The sequence below is a fragment of the Eumetopias jubatus genome, unplaced genomic scaffold (genome assembly GCF_037043125.1).
Source record: "Eumetopias jubatus isolate StellerSeaLion01/CBP00866 unplaced genomic scaffold, mEumJub1_p1.0 scaffold_15, whole genome shotgun sequence".
Lineage (NCBI taxonomy): Eukaryota > Metazoa > Chordata > Mammalia > Carnivora > Otariidae > Eumetopias > Eumetopias jubatus.
The window spans coordinates 54,806,028-54,831,198 of NW_028274821.1; positions in this window are offsets into that span (position 1 = coordinate 54,806,028).

Sequence of the window (25,171 nt, forward strand, 5' to 3'; positions counted from 1 at the left end):
TAGAGCTTCTTCCACAATCAAAACAACAGCAGCAACACGGCCCAGTATCTGAAATAATTTCCAAATGACAGAAACTCTTTATTTGCATGTTTCCAGCACCAATAATTCTATAGCACATGGTGATAGTTCTAAGAATTTTTTTATCACTCATTAACTTTTATTATACTCCACATCTACTACAGTACCTCTCTTTATTGAATTCCTCGTTTATCCACAACTTAATTATGTTTGTTTTGGTTATATTTTGTTTTCCTTTTTAAAAGCCAGCTTCTCCCCAAGGCCAAACCCACACACCTATTTTTCACTTCTCCATTAACTTCTATATCACCCCAGTTTTTTTTTTCCTGTTTTACTTTTGACATTCGTCACTGCTAACTACCAAAGAATAGCTAGGCATGGACCCCACAGAAGACAAGGTAAAGAACTAAATCTTTTATAAGCAGAAACATGGGAAAATTTAAAATATCCACTCAATAATAATAGTTATCAAATCACAAGTACAGTCACACACACACACACACACACACACACACACACACACACTGAAATTTTGCTTACATTTTGTTTAGTGATTGAATATCCAGAGTTAACTTTTGATCTATATTTTAATAGACAATTTTATCATTTTTCCAGGACACACTTCTTTTATAACTTAGTTGACTTAAGTTCATCTTTAGAAGCATGTTTCCCCCAAAACTGTTCGTGGTTGCACTAGTCCTTATGCTTGTGCATGCTGGAAAACATAACCTGTGTGGTCTTGATAAAAGAATGGCAACTCAGCTAGCTATAAAATTTCTAAGTCAAAATTTATTTTCTAGATGCTCACCATTGCTAATCATTAGGAAAATGCAAGTCAAAACCACAATGGGATGTCCCCTCATGCCTGTTAGAATAGCCATCATCAAAAAACAAGAAACAAAAAGTGTTGGCGAGGATGTGGAGAAAAGGGATCCCTTGCGCACTGTTGGGAATGTTAATTGGTGCAGCCACTATGGAAACAGTATGGAGGTTTCTCAAATAATAATACCATATGATCCAGCAATTCCACTTCTGGGAATTTATCCAAAGGAAATGAAAACATAACTCAAAGGATATCTGCACCTCCATGTTCATAGCAACATTATTTACAATAGCCAAGACATAGAAAGAATGTAAGTTGTCCACTGAACGGACAAATGAATAAAGAAGTTGTGGCATACATGTACAATGGAATAAAAACAAACAAACAAACAAAAAAAAAAACAAGGAAATCCTACCATTTGTGACATCATGGATTGACCTTGAAGGCTTTATGCTAACTGAAATAAGTGAGACAAAGACAAATACTGTGTGCTCTCACTTATATGTGGAATCTGAAAAACAACAAAAGAAACAAATCAAACAAAATACAACAAAAACCCCCACCAAACTCATTGAAGAAGAGATCCAGATTTGTGGTTACCAGAAGCAGTGGGTGGGAAGAAGAGAAATTGGAGGAAGGTGGTCAAAATGTACTAACATTCAGTTTTAAGATAAGTAAGTAGTGGGGATGTAATATACACTATGATGACCATAGCTAAGACTGCTGTATGAGAGACAGGAAAGGTGTTAAGAGAGTAAATCCCGAGCTCTCATCACAAGGGGAGATAGTTTCCCTTTTCTTTTAATTGTATCAATATGCGATGATGGAGGTTAACTAAAGCTATTGTGATTATTTCACAAAATATGTAAATCAAACCATCATCCTGTATGCCTTAAACTTGTAATGATGTATGTCAGCTGTTTCTCAATAAAACCAGAAAAAAAATGCATTTTCTCTCTTGTTTTTCTTCATTGGTGACTTTCTGGAACTTGCTTATAGACAGTAAGCATTCTATAGGGAAAAAAAGAAAACCTAAGAGGTTAGGAAAATTACTACTGCTTATGAAAACTTTTGTTGCTTTTCTTGGCTTTGATTACAAGTTTTTCATTCACCTCTAAAACTGGAAATTATGTATTTTAATAGTTTCTGATATTAATCCTTTTTTAAACATTTATTTTAGAGAGAGAGAGAGAAAGATCATGAGTGGGAGGGGCTGAAGGATGGAGAGAGAATCTCAAGCAGACTCTGCACTGATTAAAGAGCCTGATGCAGGGCTCAGTCCCATGACCATGAGACCATGACCTGAGCTGAAACCAAGAGTTAGACACTTAACTGACTGTGCTACCCAGGTGCCCCTGCTATCTTTTTTTTTTTTCTTTACACTTTCTTTAAAAATAGAGTCTTTAAGTCTATAGATTCAGGTCTTTCATTCAAGAGGAAAAAGCTTTTTTCTGGTTTATTGTGGTATGTTAACATTAAGTTTTCTATTGACTGGGTATATAAATTAGGCACACATAGATTCTCCTTTATCTGTCTTATTTATCTATGTTTTCTCCTAAAACTTTTTTTTCTTTTCAAGAATTTGGCTTTATTTGCCTTGAGCCTGTCCTCTATGCTTCTGAAGTTTTAGGATGTCCTTTTCTCCCTTTTGATGCTTCTCATGCTGTGTTCATTTTTGTTTTTATTTTCTTTTAAATGTTTTCTGAGTTCTACAACTCAAATTTTTCTCTCCTGTTTTTGTCCTAATCTCTCCTGTTTGATTCTTTCCTTGGATATGTTTTAAAGAGGTTTAAGTTTTCTTTACTTCATGGTAAAATATTTATCCCAAATTAACATCTATTCTCAGAACATTTTCCTTTCACTTATTATGTTTCTTCCCTTAGAGTAGATTGTAAGTGGGAGCATTATTTTAGGGGCCAATTACATGTTGAATGAGAGTGTTGGGGTGGGGATGGAGCAGTTTAGCAACTTAGATTTCAATTAGATATCTCAAATATTATTTTACAAACTATGTACTGCTGTGTCAAGAATCCCTTACATAGTGATTTACCATTTATTTATATCATCTGACCAAGATACAAGTTCACAAGTTATTGGTACATTCCCCCCCCCTTTTTTTTTTACCTAGAGTATGTATACATAAATATAGTATATGAATATGTATCCATTAGCTCAGCCATTTATTTCTGCTTCATATTTTCAGTAAGGAATCAAGGATATTTGGGCAGCCCTACATAAATTTTCAAGCAATGGGTTATTAAAATGAATCTCCAAAGGTTTCTCATTTTTAAAAGGAATCTGATGATCTACAGAGGCATCTATCTGCCCTCAGCCAAGTACAGTTTTTACTGATCTTAAAAGCCCTTCTTGGGGTGCCTGAGTAGCAGTCAGTAAAGCATCAGACTCTTGGTTTCGGCTCAGCTCATGATCTCAGGGTCGTGAGACTGAGCCCTGCAACTGGGCTCTACACTCAGCATGGCGTCTGCTTGGTTTCTCTCTTCCTCTGCCCCTACCCACCCCTGCTCTTTCCCTCTCTCTCTCTCTCAAAATAAATAAATCTTAAAAACAAAACAAAACAAACCATTCTTTTTATATCAATTTTTAGCATCTGGATGTTTTCTAATTTTCCCAAAATGTAATATGTTTTTCTTTTACCCTAAATGTTATCAAGGAGAGCAAGGCAAGGAGACCTTTACTCTAACTTCTTTAACAGTAACACCCAATTAAGTTGTATAAATGCCAATTAGTTATCTGATCAGAACAAAGAATCCATAGTTTGGAAGTAAATATAATAATTCTAAGCCAAGAATTATTTTTTTCAGATTTAGGTAAAACCAATAGCAGAAGAGATGTATATATAATGCTATAGTCATTGATAAGAGGAGTGGGATTTAGAATAACAGAGAGAATGAAGTGGCATATTTAAGTCCTGGGAGTCAGTGAGTCAGAGAAAAAGAAAAATGTTTAGCAAAGTCTTGAAAGCTGTACCTTGAGAAAACTGATATGGTTTAATATGCAAACCAGTAAGTTACACAGTCTGAGTTCAGGTTGACATTTTAACTTAATCTGTCTTAAGTGAACTTAAATATAATACCTTGTATGTTAGTGACATTTACTTTATATCACTATATATCATTTTGTATACATGTTTATGCTATGTATCATTTTGTATATAAGTTGATATATGTTGTATATATGTTACATAAATATCTTCTCTTTAAAACAGAAATTGAATTTGTATATTTTTGTCTTAAGCTCAATGTAAATAATCAATGTCTCTTAATGGGTAATGTATTATTAATCAATTATTAATCAATGTATTATATTCATCATTGTAAAAGAGTGTGCTAAAGTCAGGGCTGTCTAAATATGGAATACGGTGTACTTTTGTAAGAGGTTTTGTCCAAAGAGTATTACCAAAATGACAGCCAGTTTCGAGGAGATCTAGGCACTAAGTGGAAAATATATCTTACAATCATGAGATGATATGGATTACTTTTGCAATCATATAAAATATAATCTCTTACTGGGGAAACTGAGGTTCATGGAAGTTAAGTGACTTGTTCAAATTTCTTAAGACTGACTGAGATCATAAGACAAATCGAGCTTTGAGACCATGGCACAAATAAAAATTAAAGTTTCATGAAATTCATGTTTACTAAATCACTTTTAAAACGAATTATATTGCAAACTAAAAATACAGAAACATTAACTACACAGAGGTTTTAAAATATTAACATGCTGAACACTTCACTTTGCTTAAAGTACTGCTTTTAAAGGAGGATTAAAACAAGATTATTATGAACAAAAATTTAGGAAAAACAAGAAGATAGTATGGGATCAGAGAGGCTCCCAAAAACACCATTCTTTTTTGATAGGTTTTGAAATTTGACACCATTCTACAGGTGTTTTTTAAAATATACTTCAGAATTCATGGTTATAGTCAATTGCTACTATAGGCTCAACTATTACCAGTTATATTTTCATCTATTCCTTTCACTGATCCCGGGAAAGTCTATGTCAAACTGACCTGTTCTGGCTATTCTTAGCCAGCGGGAACTGGACATCCAAAAGTATTAAACTCCTCTTTCATTTTTAAATGCCCTTTCAAATATGAGTTTTAACCTAAAAGACAAATTTGTCTTTAAAAATAAATGCTCTGCTCATCAAGGAATAGTGATTCTATTGCGATTCTCAATGCAATAGTGATTTTCCTTTAACATAACCACACACATTTTCACTACATAATATTTACTGCATGCCATTGCTCTTCATACTCTTTTACTCATTTCTTGTAAATCCAGTCCCTCTTGTTTCAGCCATCCATGCAGGTGACATTGCAAAGATTTGTGCCTAAACTGTAAACTAGGAAGTCAATTTGGAGCTTTGCAAATGATTTATGGGTCATGAGGTAAAATAATGTATATTACTGTGTGAAGGGTTCAGGGAGGACTAGTTTTGCACAGCTAAGGACAAACAGGAGTTATCGTTCCCTCACACTTTCATCTTTTTTTCCCTTTAACTTTCTGAAAGTCATTCTGTAATATTTCAAAACGCCTATTTTGTTCGAAGAAAACTTAAGTCATATAACCAGGTCATAACATTCAAAGGATTGAACTTTTCTTTTTCTGTGTGATTTTAATAGTGCATGCATGGGGTGCCTGGGTGGCTCAATCAGTTAAATGTCCAACTCTTGATTTCAGCTCAGGTCATGAACTTAAGGTTGTGAGATCGAGCCCCACATCAGGCTCCACGCTCACTGGGGAGTCTGCTGGAGATTCTCTTTCTCCCTCTCCCTCTGCCTTTGCCTCTCCCCTGGCTCACCTGTGCATTCTCCCTTTCTCTCTGAAATAAATCTTTAAAAAATAGTGCATGCATCATAATGTGTACTTCATCAGAGATGATGCAAGGTTTTATGCCAACTATACAATTTATTCCTTAAACTTTTAATGGGGGAAGAAAAAAAACATGACTGTGGAAAGTAGAACAATAACTTCTAATAACTTCTTCATGGCATCTCCAAAAGGCATTATTGCTCACTTTCCGTTTTTAAGCTGCCAACCTAATTACATTTTTTACTCTTGTGTAGAGATTAGTGCAGGAGGCCGGGTGTCACATTTCCAGTTTACTCTACTTCCAACATACATTTTCATCATTACTACCGTTGTCATTCTTACCATCACAGTACCATACAGTTTACAGTCCTTCACAGTTTGAAAAGTGTCATGACAGAGTTTTATTCTTCACACTGGCTGGAAGCCATCACATCCTCTAAGTAGCTTTCATTGACCAACTGATCAGGAAGCAATGCCATCTTTTGAACTTCTACGGTCACTCATTCTCCTATGATTTTTGCCATACACTGGGCTAAGTAGCACTTTAGTTTTATGTGAATATTATGACACGCTTTTAAGTGATTCCATAAAAGAATATATAAATAATGATGATGCTAATGTAGAGGGCAAGCAACATGAGTGATAACTCAATTATCAAAGATCTCTTGAACCATTATACACATTTGTCAACGTTGATTACTATATATACACACATATGTGGCTCAGCATCTTTGAAAAAATCTCTATCAAAATATAATTCAGATGCCATATAATTCACTCTTTTAAAATGTATGACTCAGTGGTTTTAGTATGTTTTCCGTTCTGAGACCAAAAGGAACAAATTTCTGCCAACTCTCTGAATGAACAAGGATATGGATCCTTCCTTAGAGCATCCAGAATGGAACATAGACTGCTAACTCCTTGATTTCAGACAGTGGGAACCACTGAAATACGGAGCTGTAAGACAATGTATTCGTATTGTTTGAGACACAAACATGTGGTAATTCATAACAGAAGCTCTCCCTCTGGCCTGCAAAGTTTCTGCTGAAAAATCTATTGACAGTCTTATGGTGTTCCCTTGTATGTAACAAGTTGCTTTGCTCTGTTGCCTTTAAAATTGTCTTTAACTTTTTAATTTAATCATAATATGACATGGTTTGGTCTGTATGGATTCATCTTATTTGGTAAGTTTGGGCCTTGCTAATTTTGGATCTCTGTTTCTTTCCCCAGGTAAAGAAATTTATAGCTATTATTTCTTTGCACAAGCTTTCTGCCCCTTACTCTTTTCTGGGATACTTATGGTGTGCACAGAGGACATCCCATAAGTCCTTTAAGCTCACTTCATTCCTTTTCATTCTTTTTAAGAAATTTTTGGTCCTCTGATTGGATGAATCCCAGCATCCTGTCTTTGAGTTCACTGATCTTTTCTTTCATTTCATCTAGTCTAATGTTGAACCCCTACAGTGATTTTTTTTCAGTTCAGTTATTATACTCTTTAGTTCTATGATTTCTGTCAATACTTCTTTATTGAAATTCTCACTTTGTTCATGCATTAGTATTCTGATCTTGATGAACATCTTTATGCCTGTAATTTTGAACTCTATGTAATTTTGAATAAATCACTTTTCTCTCTTTCATTAAGTTCATTTTCTGGAGAATTATCTTGTTCTTCTGTTTGGAACATATTCCACTATTTTTCATTTTCCTTGACTCTTTGGGTTGGTTTCTACACATTGGATAACACAGCCACCTCTCCCAGTCTTGAAAGACTGGTCTTATGTAGGAGAAGAACCATGTTAATCAGCCCAGCCTGAGCTCCTGGCTGGTTGTTTCTCAAAACTTTTTAATTGTCTAAACCACCATCTTTGTTCTTACTGGCTTCCCAATAGTTGACAATGTGCCAAAACCTGTCAGTATTCCAAAGTTCAGAATCTCTGTGAACACCTAGAAGCAGGTTGATTAAAAGATGGGCCCTCAGACAGCGGTTGGTAAAATATATAATTAAGCCTGTATCATGGAGAAACTGGGAGTTAGTAAGTTTTTGCCTTTTCCCTCTAGGCTGAGCCGTGGTGTATAGCTGGAAGGGCGGTGTGGGGTTTGAGGTTTAAATACTGTGTCTTTGTTTGGTTTAGTGTTAGGGAACTTGTGAATGCAAGGCCCTTTGACTATCAGTCAGAGCTAGGTGTTTTGACTGGCCATCCTTCCTTGGAGGGCAACTGTAAAATTTGTCAATGTATGGACACGCTCCCTCTACAGAGACACCAGCAACTTGGTTTTATTATTGGAGTGAGCCAGAGGGAGAAGGTGGGAGAAATGCCTACTGGTCCTTTCAGGCTCCAGAGAGGTTTGCATTAAGCCCCACATGCATGCTAATTAGAAGCAAGATCCTCTGCAGCAGCTTATAATGTGGGCCATCAAATCTCTTCCAGTGAAAACCTAGGAAATGGACATTTTTGCCTGCTTCCTTTGCATTGAGCCCTGGCAGCATAGCTAAAGCTAGTGCTCTTGGGCTCATTAATACCTGCTTCCTTGTTCTAGTACTATGGGATTTGTAAAATTAAGGCCCCTCAGCTATCAGAACTAGGTGATTTGGGGGCCCATTCCTTTGGCAACAGCTGTAAGAGTTGGGGCACTAGATATTTGGACAAGCTACTTCTAGGGAGATGCTGGCAATATGGTTTTATTGTTGGAATGAGCTCGAGGGAGAAGGCTGACAACATGGTCACCAACTCTTTCAGGCTCTGGGGAGAACTGCAGTCAGCAATCCTGGGAGTTTGGGGTGGGGCTCCTGATTGTTTGGCACTGTACTAGGGGTGTGGTTTATGGCAAGAGGGTGTTTTAGCCTTGCCTATCCATTTCAATGAGGGTATTTTCTCATTTGCCTGATGTGTTGGATTCATTCAGCTAGTTTCTGGATTTCTTTCAGAGGAAATTGCTTTGTGTATAGCTGTACATTTGGTGCATCAGTGGGAGGAGACGGTCAGGAGGCTCCTGAAGGGGAGGCTCTCCTGGTACCTCATGAAGCCTAGGTGGTGATATTCAACACTACTCTATCTTTAAATTAAATTCCTCTTTTTGTATATCTTAGTTCAAATTAAGATTCTTTTTTTTTCTTTTAAGCAAACCGGGATTCTGGTTATATGACAGTCCCTTTCATTGATATAAAATACGGCTTTGAAGGATTAGCAACATTCTATGTTAAATGGGATGTATACTCCAGGTGAGAACAATGGTGAAGAATGCAAGGGATGTAATCCACTTACAAAAGTCATCCTATGGTTTGTAGCTGTGAGAAGCTATGGGAGTGAAGACATTGTTTAACCTTTAAAAGAATGATTGGTTCTAATAATAAAACACCTGATTTGCCAACGAGGATGGTAACTATTGCTCATTTCAATTATCATTTTATCAGCAGACAGATAATACTGGCCAAGATACTTATAATTAAATCAAGTGCTCAAGATGATTCAAGTGTTCTGATATTAGGACTCTGCCATCTTGTACCTAAGAGTCATGGGCAGCTAGACTATGGAAATGAAACCCATATTAAGGGAAAGTTTAGGCTCTGGATTAGTAGAATATCTGACTGTGATTTGGGAAACACCCCTGTGTGACATTTGAGCCCACTGTGATAAGTATAAGCTACATGCGGTTAATAGAGATTCCATTTTAATGCCTGATAATATTGCCCTGAATATGTGGCAGTATTGCCATATTTAGTTGTTAATCTATTTTAATACATCAAATTTGAATATTCATTAAAACATGTCAAGAAGATAAAATGCAAATCGATAAGAGGACAGTTTGAAAGGGTGTTAATAAATGGATGACACTGGTAAAATAACAACATGAAATGTATTAAACCAGCTTAGATCCAATTAAAATCTTTCTAAGAGTTTCAACTTTATTTTTCAAGGTATTTCTATGTTCAGGAGGTTGCAAGCAGATTTTTTTGTAGGTCTCTATTTCCTTCTAAGATTCTGTCTTAATATCTACAGTACATGATGCCTTTAGGAAGAATTTTTTATCATTATGGGCTATCATTATGCAGAAAACACTCAGGTTTATGTCTCTCTATTTGATAATTTAGCTTTGGCAGCAGATGATCTGATTCAGAGTCTGTCTACAGTGAATAATTGAATGTCAGAAATGTTTTAAATTAAATTCTGACAAAGACGAAATGCTTTGTGGGGGAATCTAAATGTTTGTTAAGTTCTTTGTCCTCTTTTTCATGGCCCCTTAATGGTTGCAATCTTGTATCTGCTTTTCCAAAGAAGAGCCTGTGTGCTATTTAAGATTCTGTGTGGGGAGCCTTCAGTCACATTAAACCTGTTCCTCTGTATTCTTTCACCATCTTAAGTTTATTGTAAGTATAAAATAAAAAGAACAGCAATGAAAGACAGCTTCTGACGGGGTGGCATAGTTAGTGTCAATGTATATTTCATTTCCTATTAACAGCTATAGATATAAGAAATAGGACTTGCTAGTGATCTCAGACTGATAAATAAAAAGAAAATTTTGGTAGAATTTAGGAGTCGTTGTCCTCTGATATACCGACCAGTCAACTGAATTACAAATTAATGATACTGCAGAACCAGCAAGAAATGTTTAAGTTTTCCTGTTTATGACTTACATATATACCCATTTTTTTATTTGTAGACTCAATATGGACCCTTAGGGAATTAAAACACAGGGGAATTCCACATTTGCAGGCACTGATCTTGGTTTAGGGATAAAACAGCAACTTTCAATTAAGATGGACTTGGATTCAATTTCTAGCTCTGCTCTTTATTATTTGGGACACTGAAAAAGTAACTAAATAACCAGCTCCAGTATTTCTTATTCCATAAATTGGGAATTGTCCTCATTTATTAATTCAATCAACAAATATTTATTGTATACATACTATGAGCTAGCCATAACCAAGGATTGGAGGATAGAACAGTAAACAGCGACAACAAAAATTCTGCCTTTGTGGATCTTAAATTCTAGTGTGGGCAATAAATAAGAGAATAAAATATATATATTAGATAATTATAAATACAATAAAATAAGATATAAACAAGTGATATGAAGTGTGTGTATTGTATGCATGAGATGCAGAATTCTAAGATAATGTAAATATGATTTGATTTGATTTGATATATATATATATGTGTTATGTATATATAGTTTGCCCTATATATCATTATATATAGCATACAGAGAAAGGGCAGTCAGGTATAATTTCTAATTGGTAAAACAAAGACTTACTGTGAGAGGAATAACTCTAATTCCGTATTTCTTGCAAAGCTAGAACCTAATATTTTATGGAACTAGAGAAGATACTAAAAAAGAAAATCTAGATAAAGGTATGTTCTGTTTAATTACTGAAATACATGCACAGGGATGCCAATTACACAAGAAGAAATGCTACTGAAGGCAGGAGAAATTGTCACTTCCCTGTGACTAAAGATTCTGGGTCTAATTTGTGTTCTAATGCTTTCTGTAACCAAAGAGGATTTTCAAGAAGCAAGCTTGACCCTGTTTGCTCTTCATCTGCTTCTGTTTCTGTTTCCTTCCTCTTACCAAGAGGTGTGATCCAATAAGCATATCCTTATTTTATAGTATAGATGGAATCTCGGTGCATACTTGATGACGACTAAAATCAGAGCTGATGCCTTTTCTTCTAGAACCCACTATTTAAAGTCTAACCTCTTGTTACTTGCATTCCTTTATAAAAACATCACTGCTGTAGGGAACAAAATTAAACTTCAGCAGTCATTTTTATTGTCAAGGATTTTTGACGTAAATTATGTACTTTGGGGGGGCTTTATTTTAATCAACAAAGACTGGTAAACCACCAGACACACAGTGGCCATTATTATAAACAACTCTGTATTTATTCCATTGAGCATCTGAAAATATATTTGTTTTCAATGTGCTTAAAAGTCGGGACATATGGAGACACCTGGGTGGCTCAGTCGGTTGAGTATCCAACTCTTGGTTTCAGCTCAGGTCATGATCTCAGGGTCCTGGGATCAAGCCCCTCCCCGCCAAAGTGCAGTCTGCTGGAGATTCTTTCTCTCTCTCTCTCTGCCCCTCCCCCTTTCTCTCTCTCTCTCCCTCTCTAAAAACAAATAAATAAGTCCTAAAAAAAAAAAAGGACATATAGAATCATTTTGCCTAAGTAAAAATATATGCAGAGGAAAAAGATCCCTAAGTAGTAACTGGTACTGTGCATGATTTTTTTTCTGTTATTAATGCTGTTCTGTATTTTTTATTTTAAAAAAATATTTGTTTTTTCTTTAAATATTTGTTATTTCTTTAAAAGTCAGATTATTTGGTTTCTAGAAATTTGTTATACTAATCAAAATAAATAATTAACAACACTAAGAAAATCAAAATGAAAATTCTCTAGAAGGACTAGAAGTGATAGTTGCTTTCACTATCATTTCCTTGTAGTTTAACTTTTCTATAAGAAGCATGTGTTGCTTTATATTACAAATGAGTTTGATGTGATAGTTGCTTTCACTATCATTTCCTTGTGGTTTAACTTTTCTATAAGAAGCATATGTTGCTTTATATTACAAATGAGTTTGATTTTAATAGTGAATTTTATTTCATCATTATTTATCTGGATATGTATAATAATATCTTAAATAAGTTAGGTTTAATAATGTCTTATGATGATTCCCTCCCCTTATCTAAATATCAAGTCTTGGAATATTTTGAACTTTGGCATGTCATTGCCATTCACCAATAATTACACTGAAATGTGTATTTTAGTCATTATACTGAATATAGATTCCCAGAGCCAGAACCTATATCTAACATCAGTTCCAATGTCACTACCAGCTAGTTAGCTACCTGCTTTTCCTTCAACAGTAGCTATCTGCTACTGATTTCAACCAGTATCACCAATAGAAGGTCTTGAATCCCAGAGCCAAAGATCAGGACCAACACCAGTGTCATTTGCATAGTCACTCTTAGCTACATTAGGTCCTAGAAACAATAGGGATGAGAGCACAGGAAGAGTCTTGGTCGTTTGGGGTAAGTGATCTGTGTACAGATTCTGTGGGGTCTTCTTCAAGACTGCCTTGTGCAATCGGGGACTTCTTTCAGTAATATTGCATTTCAACCCAGACCAAGCCTGACACTCCAAAAGGAGTTCTAGAAACAAACCATTTAGAAGGAAAGACAGCAGCCAGCGAGACGTGAGATTGGTAGGACTGAGACTCTCACTTGTCACCAGGCTCTCTTGGGTTACCCTCCCAGGCCATCTGGTTCAAGGGAGTTCCCATATTAGTGTTTCCGTTTAAGTCAGACCTGCCCAGGGTTTCTGGGCCTGGCATTCAGGAGCTATTAAGGACCTGCCTGGAAGTTAAAAAAAAAAAAAAAAAAATAGCAGTCTCCCATTAGGGGAATAGGTAGATGGAGTTTCATAGCCCTCATGCAGAGAGAGCCTCTGGTATCTGCTGGATCCAAATCGTTCTCTAGGCAATGCCATAACTAAACTGGATCTGTCTGTGAATTCCAAGTCTGTGAACTGGGCTCAGAAAAGGTACAGAATGTGCAAAGTGGGTCACCTCAATAAAGTTAGGGTGTTTTGGCAGCACTGTTGGCTGCCCTGGGCAAAGACCCACAGATCCAAATACCTCCTAGAGATCCTGTAGCAAGTAAGGCTGTGAACACAGTCCACCCATTCCCCTGCCAGGTGCTTCCCAGCTCATCCCACTCTGGGCCCTTTCAGAACCTGGATTGTAATGCAGGACTTCTGGACAAAGTTAGGATAAAGCTGTACTCAGGGCACCCCAGTGTAACAGAAAAGAGAGCATGAGGATTGGAAGTATGCCACATTCTATTATGTGTATATTTAAGTCTATACTTAAAACTTGTTTTTACTGCTTTGGTAGTGAAATTAAATTGAATGAGGAGCCCTCATCATTTGCTCCAATATTTGAACTTGTTACTAGACTTAAGTCTCCTTACAGAAAGTTTTTTTTGTCTCTATTGTCCTTTTTGTAAATTATTATGACCAGTAACTTTCTTTGTAATGACTTACTTTTATAGTACATGTGTATATTTGATTGGGAAAGATAAACTCTAGAGTCAAGTTTCTGGGTTCCATTTTCAAAAGTCTTTAGACTTTTGATTTTGCTTACAGATTGATTTAGAGAGAACAGATACCTTTACAATAATGAGTGTTCTTTTCCAGATGCTCGGATTATCATTCCATTTATTTAAATCCTCTTTTTATAGATTTATAGATTTTAACCACAAAAGTCAAATTTTTTGTTAAAATATTCAGTATTTATATTTTGTTGCTATTTAATAATATGGCGTTATATTTATGTCCAAAACCACGGTCTTTTTTTTTAATGCGTTTAATTTTTAAATGGGTCATACATGCTTATTTAAAAATTTTAAAAGGCCTCCCATTTAGGTCTTCTCTTTTGATATAAATGGGGTCTGTGCTTTCACTTCTTTCTTCAAACTCATTGTCTGTACATTTGAAGTTAATTTTTTTATTTAGATTTAAAATCTCTACATTGTTTCTTTCTTTGCTCTAACTGCAATGAATATGCTTTCCAGTAGAATATTCAGTGTTATATTTGTTTGCTATATTTTTTCATCTTTAAAAATTATTTCTCTAGTTCATTATCCCTCTAATTAATATTAAGTCAGTTTATATAGTTTATAATTTTTTAGGAAATCATCCACTTCATCTAGATTCTCAAAAAGTTTACACAGAACTTAGCAAATAATTTACTAACTGTATTTATAAACCAGAAGCTTATTTCTGTCTAGTTATTTCAGATGTGCATTTTTATAAGTGGAATAACTTGGTCTACTATTTTTATTTTACTATTTGGTCACTGAGTTTTATTTTATTTTATTTTATTATTATTTTTAAAGATTTTATTTATCTGACAGAGAGAGACACAGTGCAAGAGGGAACACAAGCAGGGAGAGTGGGAGAGGGAGAAGCAGGCTCCCCACGGAGCAGGGAGCCCGATGTGGGGCTCGATCCCAGGACCCCGGGATCACGACCTGAGCTGAAGGCAGATGCTTAATGACTGAGCCACCCAGGTGTCCCTTTATTTTTTTAAAAAGATTTTATTTATTTCTTTGTCAGAGACAGAGTGAGCGAGCACAAGCTGGGGGAGCAACAGAGGGAAAGGGAGAAGCAGGCTCCCCACTGAGCAAGGAGCTGGCCATGGACTCTATCCCAGGACCCTGGGATCACCACCCGAGGCGAAGGCAGATGGTCTAACCCACTGAGTCACCCAGGCAACCCAGTCACTGAGTTTTATAATTAATGAAAATTTCTAATTCTATCACTGACTTATTTTTTTCATTTTCTGTTTTCAAAGGTATTTTGGTTAGAAATTGAGAAAAGCATTTCCAAAGGCTGTTACCCGGAACATTTTAAATTAGTTTGACTACTAAATAAATAAATAAATAAATTAGTTTGAAATGGAGATTTATTAGTGTTGTTATTAAAATATGATGACTATAATCATATTAGCATTGGTTGCCTTTCTCATACTTTCTAGTCATAAATCCAAATCTTAATTCTTAAGCATGCTGTTTAGATATATATTAAATTGAGATTAATCAACTATAACTATTTTCATTTACAGTCTCAGTATTAGCTCTAATGCTTATTTTCATGTGAATTTTAAACTCAAAGTCATTGAATTTTGTGGATTTTCAGTATGTATATTCTTCTCATATTTATTGCAAATAAATCTTGATTTGCATTCTACCTGGAACATTTTAAAGTCATTCTCAAAAGGAAGTAGCACTCATTATACATTTGCTTGTATCTCAAGGAGAAAAATTTCAGAAAGGAAATAAATTATAGGAGTTGATGCCGTTTTTGAAACTATGAATGAGAAATACCCAGAAATTAATGGATTGAATATAATAGTTCTGGGTTTACATGATCCACTATGCTACTTATCTGTATATTAGTTTTGTATAAGTAAATCAGTATTTTTTTCTATTTTGTTCAATAAATATTTTTGAATATCTATCCCAAAACAGGATGTAAAAATAACAGCACCATAATACAAGTTTTAGGAAGGTTTCTACAATTTTAAACTACCTATTTGTAATTTTTTTTTCTTATGTTCCCTTAAAAGTTGAGTGTTTAATATGATGTAATTTTGGCTTATTACTATTTTAAGAATTCTTGGCCCAAAGATATAATAAACTGAATTGAGTCCATACCTTGAATTATAAAGCATCAAACAATTAAGGACTGACAGAGGAGCAATGCGCAGATAAATGTTAGCCCAGAATTGATAGGTTTTTCACTTCCTTTGCAACATATAAACGGATATGTTAATTTTGGTCTAGGATAGTACCCTTTGCATGGTGTAATCTCAAACTTCTTTAAGTTTTCAGTAACTTCTTTTCTGAAAGATAGGAATGAAGCAAGCTTGTAGAGGAGGTCATTTCAAGCAGAGATGAACTGGTATGCATTTACCCCGGGTGTTATAATCCCCTCTGTCCTCCTCCAATAAGAAACCAATTACCCAGTTTTAATTTTTCTTCTCCTTTTCCGAATCTGTCTTCTAACTTTAAAGAAAAGACAAAAGACACCCGAACAGTCATATGTTCAGTCCCTAAACTGCCCTACAAACAATCCTAGAACAACTACTTAAGCATTTGCTGTACATGTGTAAATATAAATTTATTATGATGCATAAAATATATGAATTTATGTTTCTCATTTCACTCAGTTGTTGACTTCTAAATAAATTTCCATTTCTATAGATTCCGGGTGCTTCACCTATCTATGCTCTGGGAATGAGCTATTTCCATTTACTTTAGGAAATTATTTAAGAAGCCTCTTAAAATTAAGGACCGAATTCAACTACAGAAATTTTAGAGATTTAAGATGTTAAAATTTTTAAGACTGTGTTAATTTATAAAGCCATTTTTTTTTTTTAACCTTACAACCTTATTTACACCTTCTTGCTTATGGTCTGTTATCTAAGCTTGTTAATACATGGAGTTTTTCTTGCCTCTTACTTTGGCCAATATCAATTTTTTTTTTTTTTTTTTGCGTGATGATGTATTTGTATGCCCTCTAGTAAGAATCCTAGATGTTGTGCCGTGAGTACTATTTACAGCTACTTTCCTGAAATTCCACCAGATCCAGTGTGGTTAAATCAATTTCTAGTGAAGAAAGGAAATGGTGTGAATTACTGGTACCTGTCACCAGCACACACACGGCCCATGTGCTGGCTGCTGATAACAATGACTAACTAGGTGAAATAACTTTTTTTAATCTTCAGGTCAGTGGTCACTACAACAACCCTGAAGCAAAGGCAAATATCATTCCAGAGTATTAGCTCTAGGTGCCATTAAACTCAACAGGTTCCCACCCTGATTTAATTTAATGTCACCTTTTCAAGATTAATGCGATGCACTGTTTTGTGTTCTTCTAATCACTTATATGACACTTATTAAAAGTAGAAGTTAAAATTAAATTTTATTACAGATCCTGATAAAGCTCAGAGAAATCTAATCTACTATGTTGGTGAACGCTTCTTGGTATTTCAGTAAGTACATGAATTTTTTTTTAAATTCTATAACATGTATCAAATACTCCAATACAAAATCCAAAACTCCATCTAGTGGTATGATATTCACACTTAGGTTACAAAAGTTTTATTAAAAAATTGTCTAAAAAAAAAAAATTGTCTAATATAACTTAATGATGAGGAGGAACATCTGGAAGCCCCCCTAATAAACATCACTATTTAATCCTGGACTCTGCAATACTAACACTTCTTGCAAATATCATGGACTTTTAAAAACCATGAAAATAAGACCGATCTTTAAAAGAATATTGTCTATGATGAAAGAATGATATTAAGGTAAACAAATTGGAGAATCAGAACAGATGTATAGATGACTGTATCTCACAACATGAAAAAATTAACCCGAGGAAGGTTTATCACTATGGGATTTTTTATTATGTTGTGTGTTTTTCAAGTCGTAGAGAAGTAGTCAAAAATAGCTTATCATTGGCCTGGATTAAGAGTAGCTTTGGGTGCCTGGGTGGCTCAGTTGGTTAAGCAACTGCCTTCGGCTCAGGTCATGATCCTGGAGTCCCTGGATCGAGTTCAGAATTGGGCTCCCTGCCTGGCAGGGAGTCTGCTTCTCCCTCTGACCCTCCCCCCCTCTCATGTGCTCTCTCTCTCATTCTCTCTCTCTCAAATAAATAAATAAAATCTTAAAAAAAAAAGATGAGCTTTAAATGTAAGTATTTTCATTCGAAGACACACCCTTCCCATCCCCCAACCCCCTGATTAATTTAGAGTATGGTTAATTCAAATCCATCCAAATATGGGGTTTTAAAAAATGACAGTGTTAGAAATGTGCATATTTCCAGATACTTCTGGAAGAGGAAATATCATACACATGTTAGTATATTAAATTACCTATTAAGTTTGAACATTGGACACATTCTATTTTCACAGTGGCTGATAATTACTTTTTAATGTCATACTAACTAGTGAAAAAATGCTTTAGAATAGTACTGAGTTACTGGAATTGTTTACTGCAATTTTGACATGATGTGTAATATCATTATACTGTTTTACAATCAGATAATAAATGAAAAGTGATCCTTTAAATTGATTTTCTAGACTGCATTCTCTGTATTTGCTGTCAATCCTCATTAGATGAGCAATTTTTCTGGTATACTGGCAACATGACAAAAATGACGAAAATAATACTTCCCACCTGTTAATGACAACTTTCTTCCATCTCGAGGAAGAACAAATACATATAAACCAAAATTAGCATGTTAAAAGAAGATGCAAGATAATAAATGACAGTAAAATAGGAGAAAGAAGTGAGAACAATGTGAATGGGAAAAGTGCGATTTAATATTATGCTCTAATACCTAACACATCAAATTGCAAACATGAAAACAAATATTAAAATGTCTTCATTCTAATATGAAATGACAAGATCCAGTCTTACAAAAAACAGCAATTTTAATCATTAAATCAAACTCATAATAGCTCTTGTAAGTTCCTGTTATTTTTTAAAAAATGTTCAATGTAACAGTTATTGCTAATAGAACCAGGCTAAGCTGCAAATATGCTAAAACTATTAATTTCTACACAGGAAGAAAAATTGAGGATTTCTTCTCTAATTCTCCTGACATATTTTGGTTTTAAGCAATTATTGGTATTATAGTACATTTTCAATGCATAAGCTTATCTATTAATTTCTTTTATGAATTGTTCATTTACTTTGCATACCTATAGACTATTTTTACATACAGGTGCTCATATTTTCTTTATTTTTGGGTATGTTTTATAATTTTAGGATGGTAATTTTAATATTATTGAAAAATTCTCATTTTTACTTATTCTTTTGACTTTTTCAGGTCATATATTCTCTCTGTGAATTAGTCAAGACTTAATCAATCCTCTCCTTTATTGATTTCATGTTTTCATATAAAAATTTTAATTTCAAAAAATGAATTTAAATTCATCATTTCTAGTCATGGATGAAAACAAGTAATAATTTATCACACTAAAAAATAGACATTTGGGCAAATATTTCATTCACAACCACCACCAGACCACTGAATAAACCTATTAGACAGAATCCTGAAAATTATTTAGTGGTTTGTTGTCAAACTCTTCCTTAGTGACATGAAGTGTCACTTTCTAACCAACCTGCTGAAGCCATGACAAAATGAATTTTGTGATCATGAAGCTACACCTACCTTAATTTTTTTTCTACTGTTTCTAACTCTTGTTTGAAAAAAATTTCTCAAGGTCTGAAGTTTTTAACAGCTTTTGAGATACATATTCTACAAATTGAATTATTCTCCCCAAATTCATATATTGACATGCTAACTTCCAATGTGGTGGTGTTTGGAGATGGGTCTTTGGAGATCATGGGGTTTAGATGAGGTATGCGACTGGGACCTTCCTGATGAGATTAGTGCCCTTCCAGAAAGAGACACCAGAAAGCTTGTTTTCTTTGTCTTCACCCGCAGCACTTAGGAAAGGCCATGTGAAACACAGCCATCTTCAACCAAAGGAAAGAGCCCTCAACAGACAATGGTGCTAATGGCATCTTGATCTTGGACTTTCAGTCTCCAGAACTGTGAGAAATAAATCTCTGTCACTTCAGCTATCCAGTCTGTGATATTTTGTTATGGCAGCCTGAGCTGACCAATATAATATACATTTATTATAATTGTAGACACACTATTTATACTCTTGTGTCTACTATAAGGACTTTTTTTTTTTTGCATCTCATTAAAGTTACTTCTTAACTAACAACAGTAGAAATAATGAGATACATGGTAGTTTGAAAGATCCTATGGGAATGGGTTGTAATCGTCCACTTGTATAGCAACCAGTGTGAAAAAAACTACATATATGTATGAATTCTGATCAAAGTTTTAACTCTTTTTACTCTGTTTGGAAGTCAAATAAGATAGACAATACATATATAGGAATATGTTCATGCTCCTGTGTGCACATATGCACTTTAAATTTTAATTCCACATAAGTCATTATTTCTTGTAGATTTGTTTGGATTATTGATGCAATTATTCCACAGCTATTAAAGAAAGTTTGGTTTTTTGCTAGTTTTTATGTCAAACAGTCTTGGTTATTTGAATTCCTGTTATAATCTCTGTTTCATATAATTATTAGAAAACTGAATAAAACAAATGACAAATTATAGGTCAATATTCCCATATACCTGCTTAGATAAAAATATAAAAAGTAAGTTATGCTTACTTCTTAATCAAAATGTATCTATTATGTAGCCACCTTTGTGCTTCCAACTATAAAGTATACTACTTAATGATAAAGCATAACTGCTACAGTTAAAGATCTTACAATTTAATTGAAGAAAGAAGGCTACATAATAATTAAATTCTAACCTTCAGTCTAAAAAAACTATAATAGTGACACCAGGAATGGAGAGTTATTAGATGCCAGGGCTATAGTAATTGGAAAAATCTTATATGGGAGAGGTAAAACATTGAAAATGCAATATTTGGGGAAGATAAAAGGTAGTATTTATGCTTTATAACCTCTGATACCTTTAGGGAAGTTGTGATCAATCAAATATTTAACAATCACACATCACAGGCACAAGCAATAAAGAGTGGAAGAGGAATCATGTTGTGCTAGGCTTTATTTCTGTGGTTCCTGAATCAATTACTTGATAATGTTTTTAATAACAAACTTCGCAAGACTGTGGCTAATCTCAAGCAGTGCACTAATTTGAACACATGTGCTGGGTCAAAACCAATATAAAATACTAATGTATATCTTGGAATGATAAACATGTTTTGAATCATTGCTCATGGTTCCATAAAAATGGATTGGATTAAATAGCTTAAGTCATATTTTATATGTAGGACTTTGCCATTTCATTACCTATTTAAGAGCAAGAAAACTGTATTTGGTGGAATATTACTCAGCCATATGGAAGAATGAGATCTTGCCATTTGTGACAACATGGATGGACCTAGAGGGTATTATACTAAGTGAAATAACTCAGACTGAGAAAGACAAATACCATATGATTAAAAAAATACAAATAAATAAAACAAACAAAAAGCAGAAACAGACAGAACAAACTCATGGTTGCCAGAGGTGTTGGGTTGTGCCTGGGCGGCGGGGGGGGGGGGGGGGGATGACGAACAAAATAAGTGAAGGGGAGTGGGAGATACAATAAGTTTTGGAATAATAAGTCATGGAGAAAGAAGGGACAGCATAGAGACTGCAGCCAGTGATGGTATCATAATAGGGTTGTATGGTGACAGATGATAGCCACGTTTGTCCTGAGCAGAGCATAATGTGTGGACTTGAATCACTAAGTTGTACACCCAAAACTAATGTAACAGTGTGTGTTAACTATACTTAAGTAAAAACAAACAAACAAACAACAAAAAAACCAAAACTATAAATAAATAAATAAAAAAATAAGTGCCACTGTTTAGTGATCATGACATCATGTCACTAAATCAATGGTCAGTTTTGTAAATCAGTCATTTTGCTAGGCACCGTACATACTTTATTTTGTCCTGACACAAACATCAAATTGGAAATTGTTATACCTATTTAAAAATATGGAAACAGTTTCATAGTTAAGGAACTTGACTCGTTAAGATAGAGGTATGGTTTATATCGTATTTTCTGTCTCCAAAGCCCGCTGTACAACAGAGCAAAAATAACACAATCAGATTAAAATTTAGGGTTAAAAAAAATCTCTTAAATATTAGTGTTCCCAGGGTTATGCTTTGGGTTGAGACCCATATCTCTGCTGTCTTTTTGACAAAGTATACAATATATCCTCAATGTTTTGATTACCTTTTATATATTTAAACCTGAACCTTCATTTTTTGTTATTCAAATGCATATATCTAACTTGGAATATCAGCTTGGAAATACCTATTGTGTGATATATCTATCATTGAACTTAAGTGATATTCTCCTGGACCTGCTTATTCTGTCTTAAGATAGCATTTGATAATTCTACCACCCACCAATGCCCAAGGAAGAACACTTCGTATCATCATTGATGTTTCTTTGTCCACAATTTTCACTATGTTTGCTTAATTCTAACTCCTTATCTTTCTCATTCTCTTTATGACAACAGGAACTACCCGCGTTTAGGTCATTAATATCTGTGGTGCGAATATAACAACAACAGCTGAATGTAATTCTGGCTACCATTCATCTGCACTGGATTCAGAATGACCTTTCTAAAACAAAAATCAGATCAAGTTATTCCCTGCTCTAAAAGCTTTAGAAGCTCTCCTGTCCTTAATAAAATTTCAGTTCCTGGGGTGACTCGGAGGCTCAGTCAGTTAAGCGTCTGCCTTCGGCTCAGGTCATGATCCCAGCATCCTGGAATCAAGTCCTGCATTGGGCTCCCTGCTCAGTCTGCTTCTCCCTCTCCTTCTTCCCCTCTCCCCACTTGTGTTCACTCTGTTTCAAATAAATAACAAATAAAAAAAATCTTTAAAAAAAAGTTCAGCCGCTTACAAGATTTACAAGATTCTTCATAAACTGGTTTCTGCTTTCAGGTCACTTCTCCTGACTTAAAGTCTATGCTCCAACTGTTTTATACTACCTTTAAAATTGGAATAGGGCATGTTCTCTCTTCTCTACATTCTTCACATATGGCAATCACTCTACCAGGACAAGGCCATCTTGCTTAACTCTTATTCACTGTATTCATTTCCTTTTGCTACTATAAAAAATTATCACAAACTTGGTGACTTAAACAAGGCAAGTTTGTTATCTTACAGTTCTGCAGGACAGAAGTCTAAACTGGGTCTTACTGGGTACAGTCATGGTGTTGGCAGTGCTGTGCTGATTTTGAGGGCTGTAGGGGAGAATCCATGTCTTTGCCTCTACAGCTTCTAGAGCCTGCTCATACTTCTTAGCTTTTAGCTCTATCTTCAAAGCCAGAAATGTCTGGTCTTTCTCACATCATTCCATTCTTTTTTTTTTTTTTAAAGATTTTATTTATTTATTCATGAGAGACACAGAGAGAGAGAGAGAGAGAGAGAGAGAGGCAGAGGGAGAAGCAGGCTCCCAAGGAGCAGGGAGCCCGATGCAGGACTCCATCCCAGGATCCTGGGATTATGACCCGAGCCGAAGGCAGACGCCCAACCATCTGAGCCACCCAGGCGCCCACATCATTCCATTCTCACAACAACTCTATTACCTCCCCCCCTTTTTTTACTTATTAGAACATTTGTAATTACATAGGCCCACCCAGATAATGGGATAATGGTCCAATCTCAAATTACTTAATCATATTTGCAAAGTCCCTTTTTCCACATAAGGTAACGTATCCATAGGTTCCCGGGATTAGGATGTGAACATCATTATTTTGCCTACCACACTTGCTCTTAAATTTTCAGATTAAAAATAAATTCTCAAAAGCTCCCTATCATAATTTTGCATCACTCTTATATATTTTCATAACTTATAGTCTTGTCATTGTGCAAGAGCAAACAAAACAATCATTTAGCTCACATTTTTTATAATCCAGTGAATGACAAAGAAAATTAAACAAGAATGCATATAAAGACAGGAATTTGACTCACTATTAAATACCCAGTGACTATCAAAATTCATGCCTTCTAGTACTTAAATATCTTGAATGAATGAGGGAATAAGTAGAAAATGCTTTTCTACTTAAACATATTTAATGCATTTCATAAAGCATCTTCTTGTCATTAAACTCATATGTATTTGTAAAGATATTTTTTAACCAATATCTCCTTCAGGCTTACAGTCTTATGTTGTCTTCTCTGATTTCATTCCTTTTCTTGAGAAAAGGTATAAACTACCCAAAACACTGAGGACGTTGAAGAACTGCCTCATTGAAAACATTTAATTAGGCAAAAATAATCATCCCATGCCATCTTTCCATACAAATAATCTTTCTATGTACTTGCAATGAACAATTTGAAAATGAAATTAAGAAAAATATTCCTTTCACAATATTAAAAAAAGAAAAAGATACTAGGCGTAAACTTAACAAAGGAAATAAAAACCTTATAATCTGAAAACAACAAAATATTGAGAGAAATTAAATCATATCTAAATAACTGGGAAAACATCCCATGTTTATAATGGGAAGACTTACCTTGTTAAGATGGCAACGCTCCCCAAACTTACCTACAGAGTCAACACAATCCCTATCAGAATCCCAGCTTACTTCTTTGTGGAAATAAACAAGCTGATTCTAAAATTCATATAGAATTTTATGGCAACCCAGAATAGCCAAAACAATCTTGAAAAACAAAATAAAGTATATGACCGCACACTTTTTATTTCAAAGCTTACTACAAAGCAGTGCTAATCAAGACAGTATGGTACTGATATAAGGACAGAAAATACAGATAAATGAAATAGAATTAAAAATCCAAAATGTCCACATTTTGGACATTTGGTCCAAAATGTCCGCATATGGTCAATTGATTTTCTACAAGGTGCCAAGACCATCCAATGAGAAAATAATTCTTTTCAATAAACGGTGCTGGGACAACTCAATAGCTACATGCAAAATAAGGAAGTTAGTCCCTTAACTCACACCATATGCAAAAATTCACTCAAAATTGATCAAAGACCTAAATTTAAGAGTGGAAGCTAGAGATTTACCTTTATGTTTTCTTAGAAATGATACAACACAGCAACGAACAAAAAATAGATAAGTTGGATGCATCAATATTAAAAATAGTACTTCACATCAAGAAAGTGAAAAGAAATCCCATAGAATAGGAAAAAAAATTGCAAACAATATATTTGATAAGGGACTTGTATTCAGAATACAGAAAGAACTTTTACAACTCAGTAATAAAAATGCAAATAACCCAATTAAGAGATGACAAATGATCTGAATAAATATTTCCTCCAGGAAGATAGCCAAATGGTCAATAAGCATATGAACACACGCTGGGCATAATTAGTCATCAGGGGAATGT